Here is a 10,798-nt window from a genome sequence, read left to right as displayed (position 1 = left end):
TGGGAAGAGCTTCACACGAAAACCAAACCTTAAGCATCACATGAACGTTCACACTGGAGAGAAGCCGTTCACATGTGATCGGTGTGGAAAGAGTTTCAGACATAAGGAAACCCTCAAAAACCACTCAAGGATTCACTCAACAGAGAACTCTTTTAAATGTCAGCAGTGTGGAAAGAGTTTTGCAGACATGAAACGCCTCATAAATCATGTAATAATTCACACTGGAGAGAAGCCTTCAAATGCCAAGAGTGTGGAAAAAGTTTCAGTTACAAAGGAAACCTTAAGACTCACATGAGACTTCACACTGGAGAGAAGCCTTATACATGCTCTCAGTGCAAAAAAAGTTTCACATATAAACCATCGCTTGATTTCTACATGAGAAGTCACACTGGAGAGAGCCTTACACCTGCGAACTGTGAGCTTCTCACAAAAAAAGAAGTCTTAAGACTCACATGAGAAAAGCCTTTCACATGCCCTAAGGTTTCACTCATCATATAGACTTGAAACGTAATTTGCAAACTCATTCTGGAAATAAAATGCAGTGTTCTGAGTGTGGCAAGAAGTTTACAACAATTTCAATAATCACTTGCTTATTCACTCTGGAGGAAGGTCATTTAATTTTGAACAGTGTAATAAAAGGTTTATTTTGCCATCACACTTACATATACACCTGAAAGGTTGTGCAAAGATGAGACCCTATTTGTGTTCGGAACCCTATCAGTGTTCCTTGTGTGGAAAGAGTTTTAAATGGCTCGGCAATTTAAAATGGCACCAGAAAGTAAGGATCTGTGTAAAATTAAGGCTACTGTACGTTTACACCACAGCTGAAAGTGGGCCAAATCTGAATTTCTTTTCAAATATGATTTGGTGAGACTGTTCATATGACCTTTTAAATGTGGCACATATCAGAAACTTGTCTGAACAGGTGACACTTCAACAACTCTTTGTCTTGTCTTTAATTTGCATCCTTCACTTTTTACTTTGCCTTGAGGCTGTTTATTTTCTTTTGCCATGTGGTTGTCCACCCTCATGACCAACTCCTCTGGCCACATATTTAAATACTGAGCAAAACTAATTTCTATTGTATAGAGTTAATATATTGATGGAGTTGTGGTCAGAATTATTGACACCCTTGGTAAATATGATCAAAGATGGCTGTAAAAATAAATCTGCATTGTTTATCCTTTTGATGTTTCATTCAAAAATGTAGCAAAAATCTAACCTTTCATTGCGGTAAAAGAACTGAAAGTGAAAATCACTTTATGAAAAAAATGCTTTTGTCCAAAACACGTTGGCCATAATTATTGGCACCCTTTTATTAAATACTTTTTTTTTTTTTTTGTGGTGGACGTTCTGGCACAACATGGCCAGCAGCCATATCACCCTGTAGCCCAAGACTGGTTGCCCACTGAAGCTAAGCAGGGCTGAGCCTGGTCAGTACCTGGATGGGAGACCTCCTAGGAAAACCAGATTGCTGCTGGAAGAGGTGTTAGTAAGGCCAGTAGGGGGTGCTCACCCTGTGGTCTGTGTGGGTCCTGACACCCCAGTGTAGTGACGGGGACACTATACTGTCAAAGAACACCATCCTTTGGATGAGACGTTAAACCGAGCTCCTGACTCTCTGTGGTCATTAAAAATCCCAGGATGTCCTTCGGAAAAAGAGTAGGGGTTTAACCCCGGCATCCTGGCCAAATTAGCCCACTGACCTCTGTCCATCATGGCCTCCTAATCATCCCCATATATACTGATTGGCTCTATCACTCTGTCTCCTCTCCACCAATAAGCTGGTGTTGTGGTGGGCGTTCTGGCGCAATATGGCTGCCGTCGCATCATCCAGGTGGATGCTGCACATTGGTGGTGGTTGAGGAGATCCCCCCTTCCATATGTAAAAGCGCTTTGAGTACCTAGAAAAGCGCTATATAAATGTTGGTGCTTCTCCTCTTCAGGGGACTGAGATGGTCATGGCTTTGTGCTCAGTGACACATTTTTGTGTTGATTTTGCTGTTTGTTTTGAATCGTTGTCCTGATGGAAGATCCAACCAGTGGCGTCATGCCCATTCAAAGTGAGGGGGCACGTGCCCCCTCAGATTTTTCCTCCCTGGTAATTTTTTTGGCACAACTTTATTCCTATTATGCTCCATAATATACCAGAGCCTATAACGACTCAAATGTATTATTCTGGATGTGTAATAAATCGGTCAGCATCAGCCCGCCCCTTTTTCCTAATATGGTGTCTGTGTATATCAAATCTAGAGCGCTACGCGCGTCTTTGCTGTATATGTTCAAGCAACTCACTCGTCTCGCACGTTGAGCTGGCAATGTTATACAGATGGTCTTGAAGTGGTAAGTGGGCAAAGCAGGTAATCGACCTCCGTGAACCCAGCTAACAATTTAACGTTCTGGGAACGTTCTGGGAACGTTAGTTTTTGGTTCCCAGAACGTTCCCAAGAACGTTCCCTATTGGTTAGCCAGGAAAGTTTTCTTTACGTTAATAGAACGTTCCCTATAGGTTAGGGGAACGTTCCCGGAACGTTCCCGAAAGGTTCCCAGAACGTTCCCGAAAGGTTCCCGAAAGGTTCCCGTAACGTTCCCGGAAGGTTAGGGGAACGTTCCCGGAACGTTGCCGAAAGGTTCCCAGAACGTTCTCGGAACGTTCTCCTAACGTCTACACATCCTGATATGCCTGTACACAAATTATAGGTCTACAAACAACATATTCTACATTGTTTATTGTTCAAACACTTAAGAATCCTATGAATATATTATTACAATAAATTGAATTTACAGAAACTATCATTAATAAGTAAATCAATCAGTTTGTATTAAATAAATAAATCAGCACACAATCCATGTTTTTGTTTATTCATTGTTTAATTATCAACCTAAAATAAGTCATTAAAAACAGCGTTAGCAAAATGTATTCAGGAACAGTAATTTACATTTAATATTTCAAACATGAAAATATTTCAATAAATAAAACTGCACAAACATTTTAATTAAAACTATCTTTTTGCAAACTGTAGCCTATAACTTTGGCTATAAAGTTGAAAAAGTATTCATTTATATACAATATACATGAATGTGCCAATCTTCACTCCGCTCAAAACATTTAAACTCCCAACACCATCTGCAAATTTAACAAGAAAATAAAAAGACAACGCGTTACATGGACACACAATCCCATGCCAAAATTCAAGCCCTGTAATGGCATTAATATTCATCTGGAGCAAATGAAAAGAGTGAGGTGGGATTGTGGATCACAATTGGGATCACAAGCTGTAGGAGATATGAGCACGAGCGCTGCTGGTATCATGTATTTATTCAGATATTTCAGCATCAATGTGTATAGAAAAATTTATATATTTCAAAACACTACATTGCATTTATTTATATTGCACTATTTATTATTTCAGACTACAAATCAAAAAAGGAATGTTTTATATAGGGGTAAGGATACCCATATTAAGCCTCTCTCTCTGAAGTCAAATAAAAAACAGAGAAAATAATATTTAAGTCTAGTGAACTCTGACCTGCGAATTCGCTCTACCTTTTATGTACAAGTCTCACCTCCAATGAAGAATTTGAAAACCTGTAACTGCTGTGTTGTTTATGAGAAAGAAAGTGAAAAAAAGTTTGAAACTGCTATCAATTTTTTTTTTTTAATCTCTGTGACTTTACACCTACAAATTCCACTGTCACAGGTGCTCAGTTTTGCTATAATGAAACCCTCACAGAACATGGTAATAATCAGCCATCCATGCAAAAGCAAAGGTCGGTGTAGTTTACAGGTGCATCTGTCCAGGCCAACGTCTGATGCCTTGATGCCTTCCGCTGGGATCCCAGAAAACCTGAAATAAAAAAAATAGTACAGTTCAAAATCTATCATACATACATCTCATCTGGTATCACAAATTATCATTCCAGGTTCACTTTAAGATATGCTCAATATTAGTGCTGCACAATATTGAAAAATTTAGAGTTTATTTAGAGATATCAGCCGTATGGTTTAGTGCATGCGCTAACGGCTCCAGGTTTGTATCTGGTAAATTACCCCACTAATAATGCCCAGAATGGTACCAAACTACTACAGTAGTACAAATAGGTTCTGTACTCATTAAACGAGTCATTGGAAAGTTTGTAAGTACATCAGGAGTTTATTTAAATAACACTTGCCTGACGGCGAATGCTACTGCTGATGTTGACGTCACTTTATGAGTACAGAACCTATTTGTACTACTCATTTTCCCCGACATAGAGCAGACCGGCACACAACAAAAACTGCTGTTCGGATGTTCCCTTTTCTGATATTTTAGCCTTCGTGACATTTTAATTAAAACAGAAGTAAGAATTTTAGTGTAATAAGCAAAAATTAACAGTAAACTCAGAGATCACCTACCGCTGCAGATGTGTACGGAAGTGAAAAGAGGAAATGCTTAGACCTCTTTCCGGTTCGACCGCTGGGCGCTCTGCATAACCCCTATTGGGGGGATTTTGTAGAGGAGTGAACCTGCATAGAAAATTACAATAGATAACAAGCATAGATAAATACAATAGAAGAAAAACACAGTTGAAATAAGCAGTGCATTATGTTTTTCAGTTAAATCTAACTTATCAGGTACAGAAATTGATTTATCAAAATGTAAAATAAGTCTTCAGTGTAAAAATAAAATAACTATAAAATTAATGTATCTTTGCTAAAGCTACAAGTCATTTTCTCTTTTGATGTTTGATCACCATTGGCGACACAAACAGCTGCGGGTACGTTAGGCTGCTGTCGTCCCTTTAAGACGAATGCGCAGAACTAATATAAATGACACGCATCCGTTTTCTTTCTGTTTAAAACACAAGACAAGAGGAAACTCGCCATTTTGACTTCATTTTGCGTGCACGTGTCTGTTTAAGCTAAAAAAAAAAAGTGAAAGAGAACTGAATTCGGCTAAACTCACCTTCTTCATCTACTGACTGTGGATGGCATCAAGGTCTTGTCCTGAAGAATACAGGACCAAACAATAGGGATTATATCTCATCTGGTAACAAGAGCAAAGCCATAACTTTAAGAACTCTAATGATATATTTACCCCCTGATATTGCATTGGGGATATCAATTCAAACATTTTTAAAGGCTAAGAGTATGAGCCACAGCTGCCCAAGATATCTAGGGGTTGCAAATTAGTCATGGCTATAAACCTGTATGCATGGCATATACTTTGTATTTTTTATAAAGCAATGTTCTATGCATTTGTCCCTGTCAAATAAACATTAAATAAATAAATCTGTGAAAAATAACTGCCTAAAGTTGTCGACCCCCTGAACCGCATTTAAAAGTACAAAGAATTTCAGTATTGATCAATAAAAAAAATACATAAATACCTTTGAGTTGGACAGTATGTTGTCAGTCTCATTGGCCAACATAATTCAAAACAGACCTAAAGAAATAAAATAAAATATAGTAATCATCAGGATATCATGTTATCATAATAGTTAAATGAATTATTATAACTATGACCATTATAATATTGTATTAGTCGCCTATTATTTAGCTGATTATTTAGCTTACAGGCTTCTCAAGGACAATCTCACTGAAAAAACTTGGGGTTAATGATTTTAAAATGTGAGACTTATTTCAAAAGCATAAATCTTACAGACCCCAAACCTTTGAACAGCAGTGCACTGCATGTTTGAGGTGGTTTTGCTTACTAGTCATATGGTTCATAGAGATTTTCTTGGACAGGGAGTGCAGCAGGCCATCACAGCATGATGATCTAGGAACATAACATGCTGTTTGTCACAGAGCCAAAAATATTACATGTGATAGGTTTATTACAAGGAACCAAGCTAGAACAGAGGTGAAATGCAGAAAAGATAAATATATACAAATCTTAAGATAATATATTGTGAAATAAATGCATATGGAATTATCATCATGATTAAACAATAACTCACCCCTTGTTGTAGAGTTTTATTTTTTCTCTCGCTATTCTGAAATCACATTTTAGCAATATTGGTAAGTAACGTCACTGATTAAGTTAACAATACAGTGCATTCTTTTTGGTTAGCCTAAATAAATTAGCTTACTTCCCATTGACAAATTACCAGCAAAACTATCAAAAACTGTTATCTACACTAAATATGTGTTTAAAAACCCAAACTTTCATAAATAAGACCTCAACTTAACGTAACTTAGGCCTAACGTTGTCTTTTGAAAACGGTTAGCTAGCGTAGATGCTAACGGACTTTTTCAAAGACATAAAACCATTTCTTTAAAATAAATATTTAACAGAAGCGTGTCAATTACACGTAAGAAATGTGTCAGGGGCGTTTGTGTGTATTATTTGTGAGATTTTGTTGTCTAAACTTACCTGAAAGCAGTGAAACCAACAGCGAGAGACGGGAGTTTTGTTGTTTGTCAGTTGTCGATGACGTTTCCATCTGCTCTCGCGCAGCGCACGTGCTCCAGTGTTTGATCACGCGCATGCGCATTAAAACACTTCAAAGTCATGCAGCATTTAAATAAACATATAGAATTAAAATATAACATAATTTAAAATATCATTAATAAAAAGTTATTGCGAATAGATCTGAACGTTGTTGGTTATCTTATAACCTTAGGGGACCGTACTGACGACGTTGTCAGTTGGTAATCTGCCTGTTAATAGTAGGCTAAGTGATATTAAAATAATAACCTGCAGAGAACGTTCCCAGAACGTTCTCTTTAGGTTATAAAAATAAAACCTAAAACCTGCAAGGAAACGTTCTGGGAAGGTTCTCTTTAGGTTATAAAAATTAAACCTAAAAATAACCTGCAGGGAACGTTCTGGGAAGGTTCTCTTTAGGTTATTAAATAACAACCTGCAGGGAACGTTCCCAGAACGTTCTCTTTAGGTTATAAATTTAAACCTAAAAATAACCTACAGGGAACGTTCTGGGAACGTTCCCTTAAAGTTATAAAAATAGATCCTAAAAATAACCTACAGGGAATGTTCCCAGAACGTTCTCTTTAGGTTATAAATTTAAACCTAAAAATAACCTACAGGGAACGTTCTGGGAACGTTCCCTTAAAGTTATAAAAATATATCCTAAAAATAACCTACAGGGAATGTTCCCAGAACGTTCTCTTTAGGTTATAAATTTAAACCTAAAAATAACCTACAGGGAACGTTCTGGGAACGTTCTTGTTTGGTTCCCAAAAAAATAACCAAATGGGAACCAAACGGGAACGTTAGGGGAACGTTCTGTGTTTGCTGGGAAGTTGGCACCCCATAAAACGAAATCATTTCCAAAACTATGCCATTCGTTTGTGCTGCGTTTGTGCTGATTTGTGCCGCAAAAACCAACGTTTGTGCTGGTTTCGTGTTTGAGATATTGAACATTATTTTTTGGGTTGCGTGACGTCACTCTCCACCCCATGTCCTTCAAATCGCTCCAAACCGGTGTCATTCGTTTGTGCTGGTTTGTGCCGTTAAAACAAACACTGTATCTGTTTTCCTTTCGCAGATATAACAAATTTAATTCGGGAGCTGTGACGTCACTCTCCACCCCACCTCATCTAAATCGCTCCAAACCGGTGTCGTTCGTTTGTGCTCGATTTGTGCTGGTTTGTGCCGTAGAAAGAACCATCATAAATTATTCCATTCTTTAGACATCACAAAATCTTTGGAGGAGTAGTAACGTCACGCAAGCAAGCCGCGCTCTCCATCCATCTCGTCTACAAACCTGTCCGGTTCGTTTGTGCTTGCACAGGGCCGCAGCTGTCAGCGTTCTTCTTTAGATATGGGAATGTTTTATTTTAGATTTGTGCTATTGACATTTGGTCTTTATATAATCACCAATGCACTACGATATGTAATGTATAGGCTACTGTCACTACTCTGGCTGTAAGCTACGTGTGACTGATGCTTAATTTTGTATTAAAATAAATTAAAATAACCAATAAAAAAAAAATATTAAAAAAATTGTGTAGTGTCTTAAGTTTTCTGAATAGGCCTACTTTTGACAGCTTACAGTGCCTGTTTGTGCTGTAAAAAGTTTCGTTTATGCTGCATCGGGTTTTAAAATATTAATCACTGAATGTTTGGTCGATTCAAAACGAAAGACATTTATTTCTGTAATGTCAAAGCTGAATTTTCTGTATCATTACTCCAGTTTTCAATGTCACATTATTCTTTAGAAATCGTAAGATGTTGATTTTGTGCTCAATTATTATTGGTGCTCACTGCTCATTTAAGAAAGGCTCTTATATTTGATCAATGTTTAATACACATTGCTTGTTTTTTTATTTATGTTTAATATTTGTTTGTGGAAACCGTGAAACCTGAGTGACCTCAGAATGACCTAAAAATATAATTTTAATGTCTAAAAAACCGAAATCTTTCGTTTTGAATCGACCAAACATTCAGTGATTAATATTTTAAAACCCGATGCAGCATAAAAGATTATAATAGATTTTAATGTCTAAAAAACCGAAGCAGCACAAACGAAACTTTTTACAGCACAAACAGGCACTGTAAGCTGTCAAAAGTAGGCCTATTCAGAAAACTTAAGACACTACACAATTTTTTTAATATTTTTTTTTTATTGGTTATTTTAATTTATTTTAATACAAAATTAAGCATCAGTCACACGTAGCTTACAGCCAGAGTAGTGACAGTAGCCTATACATTACATATCGTAGTGCATTGGTGATTATATAAAGACCAAATGTCAATAGCACAAATCTAAAATAAAACATTCCCATATCTAAAGAAGAACGCTGACAGCTGCGGCCCTGTGCAAGCACAAACGAACCGGACAGGTTTGTAGACGAGATGGATGGAGAGCGCGGCTTGCTTGCGTGACGTTACTACTCCTCCAAAGATTTTGTGATGTCTAAAGAATGGAATAATTTATGATGGTTCTTTCTACGGCACAAAACAGCACAAATCGAGCACAAACAAAAAGCACCGGTTTGGGGCGATTTGGACGGCATGGGGTGGAGAGTGACGTCACTGTCCCGAATTCAATGTGTTATTTCTAAGGAGGGGAAAAAGATACAATGTTCATCGTAACGGCACAAACCGGCACAAATCGAGCACAAACGAGCGGCACAGTTTTGCAACGATTTGGACCATATGGGGTGGACAGTTATGTAACTGTACTTAAAAAGTTTATTTTTTTTATGTTTAAGAGGGGATCGTAGTTGCACTGTTTCTTTCAACGGCACAAACCAGCACAAATCGAGCACAAACGAACGACACCGGTTTGGAGCGATTTAGATGAGGTGGGGTGGAGAGTGACGTCACAGCTCCCGAATTAAATTTGTTATATCTGCGAAAGGAAAACAGATACAGTGTTTGTTTTAACGGCACAAACCAGCACAAACCGAGCACAAACGAATGACACCGGTTTGGAGCGATTTGAAGGACATGGGGTGGAGAGTGACGTCACGCAACCCAAAAAATAATGTTCAATATCTCAAACACGAAACCAGCACAAACGTTGGTTTTTGCGGCACAAATCAGCACAAACGCAGCACAAACGAATGGCATAGTTTTGGAAATGATTTCGTTTTATGGGGTGCCAACTTCACGGAGGTAACAAATCGGCATTGAATTAGTTATCGGATGATATTAAAAGGTAGTGGGATTATTTGTGGTTGACCTAGAAATTTTAACTTGATCAAAAAGTTATGGATTTGATATTAGCTGCGAATTCAGAGCATTAACTTAAGTTGTGTCAGTGTAAGTTATCGATAGCTAGCCTAGTCTAACCGTAAACTAGCTGGCTAACGTTACTGCCATACAAAGCCATAGTAATGTTATCTGATCGGTTTTGAAACATAATAATGAGCAGTGTAACTACAGTATTTCAATGATTTTACTAAAGTAATGTTACATATTTACGGAAGCGTATTGCATTCACTTGAGGAAAAATAATCTACTCTGTTTTTCTGAATTAACGAGTTAATTATCTCAGAATTACGAGATAATTTTTCATGAATAAAAAGTTTTTGCTCTGTTTTTCTGAATTAATGACTTAATTATCTCAAAATTATGAGATAATTTTTCATACAAAATATTTGCTCTGTTTTTCTGAATTAATGACTTAATTATCTCATAATTCTGAGATAATTAAGTCATTAATTCAGAAAAACAGAGCAAAAACTTTTTATTCATGAAAAATTATCTCGTAATTCTGAGATAATTAACTTGTTAATTCAGAAAAACAGAGTAGATTATTTTCCCTCAAGTGAATGCAATACGCTTCCGTACATATTACATTTGATTTGATTACTTTTTTACATTTCTGTCAAATATTAACCATTTTCAAATAAACAGGGTAGTGTTAACCTTATTCAGCACTGAAATCTGTCAAACTTCTTTCAAAGTCCTTCATCACATATTAATATTAAAATAACTTAATTTCAGAGCACCACAAAGTCAGACCTCAGCACCTTTATGTACCTTTAATGTAAGATCGTTCTTAGGTCACATACCAATTTAAAATCATAACATAAAAACTGCAATGGTACTGTTTTTAAAATCATGTGTAGTAGGCCAAAGTGTAGTAGGCCTAAGTGTACAGTAAGTGTGTGTGTAAACATGCTTTAATGAAGCAGACTTCAAAAGCTTTTGAATTTGAGCTTACAGTTCTTTCATCAACCTGTCTTTTACATAAACTTACAAAATAGATACTTTAACTTAGTCCTCAGATAGAGGAGGGTTGCTGCTAGCTCCGTTAAGGTATTTCTGTCCCTCCCAAACTGCATTGAAATGGTATGTTTAGCAGCCAGAATTTAAAAATTTTCAGGGGGAGAAACCCC

The 10,798-nt window shown here is 37.0% G+C and overlaps 1 long non-coding RNA gene across 1 annotated transcript; it reads right to left on the bottom strand.

The window, feature by feature from the left end:
* Positions 1-2,644: 2,644 nt before the first annotated feature.
* On the bottom strand, positions 2,645-7,102 carry LOC311081984. Its single transcript, XR_014606067.1, has 6 exons — positions 5,944-7,102; positions 5,698-5,762; positions 5,371-5,426; positions 4,947-4,987; positions 4,397-4,507; positions 2,645-3,848 (listed from the first exon to the last, which is right to left on the bottom strand). It is a non-coding gene; the product is annotated as an uncharacterized lncRNA (long non-coding RNA).
* Between the last annotated feature and the right edge of the window lie 3,696 nt (positions 7,103-10,798).

This window comes from Abramis brama, assembly GCF_963993115.1.
Source record: "Abramis brama genome assembly, chromosome: 4".
Lineage (NCBI taxonomy): Eukaryota > Metazoa > Chordata > Actinopteri > Cypriniformes > Leuciscidae > Abramis > Abramis brama.
This window is presented reverse-complemented; position numbering and strand designations above follow the sequence as displayed.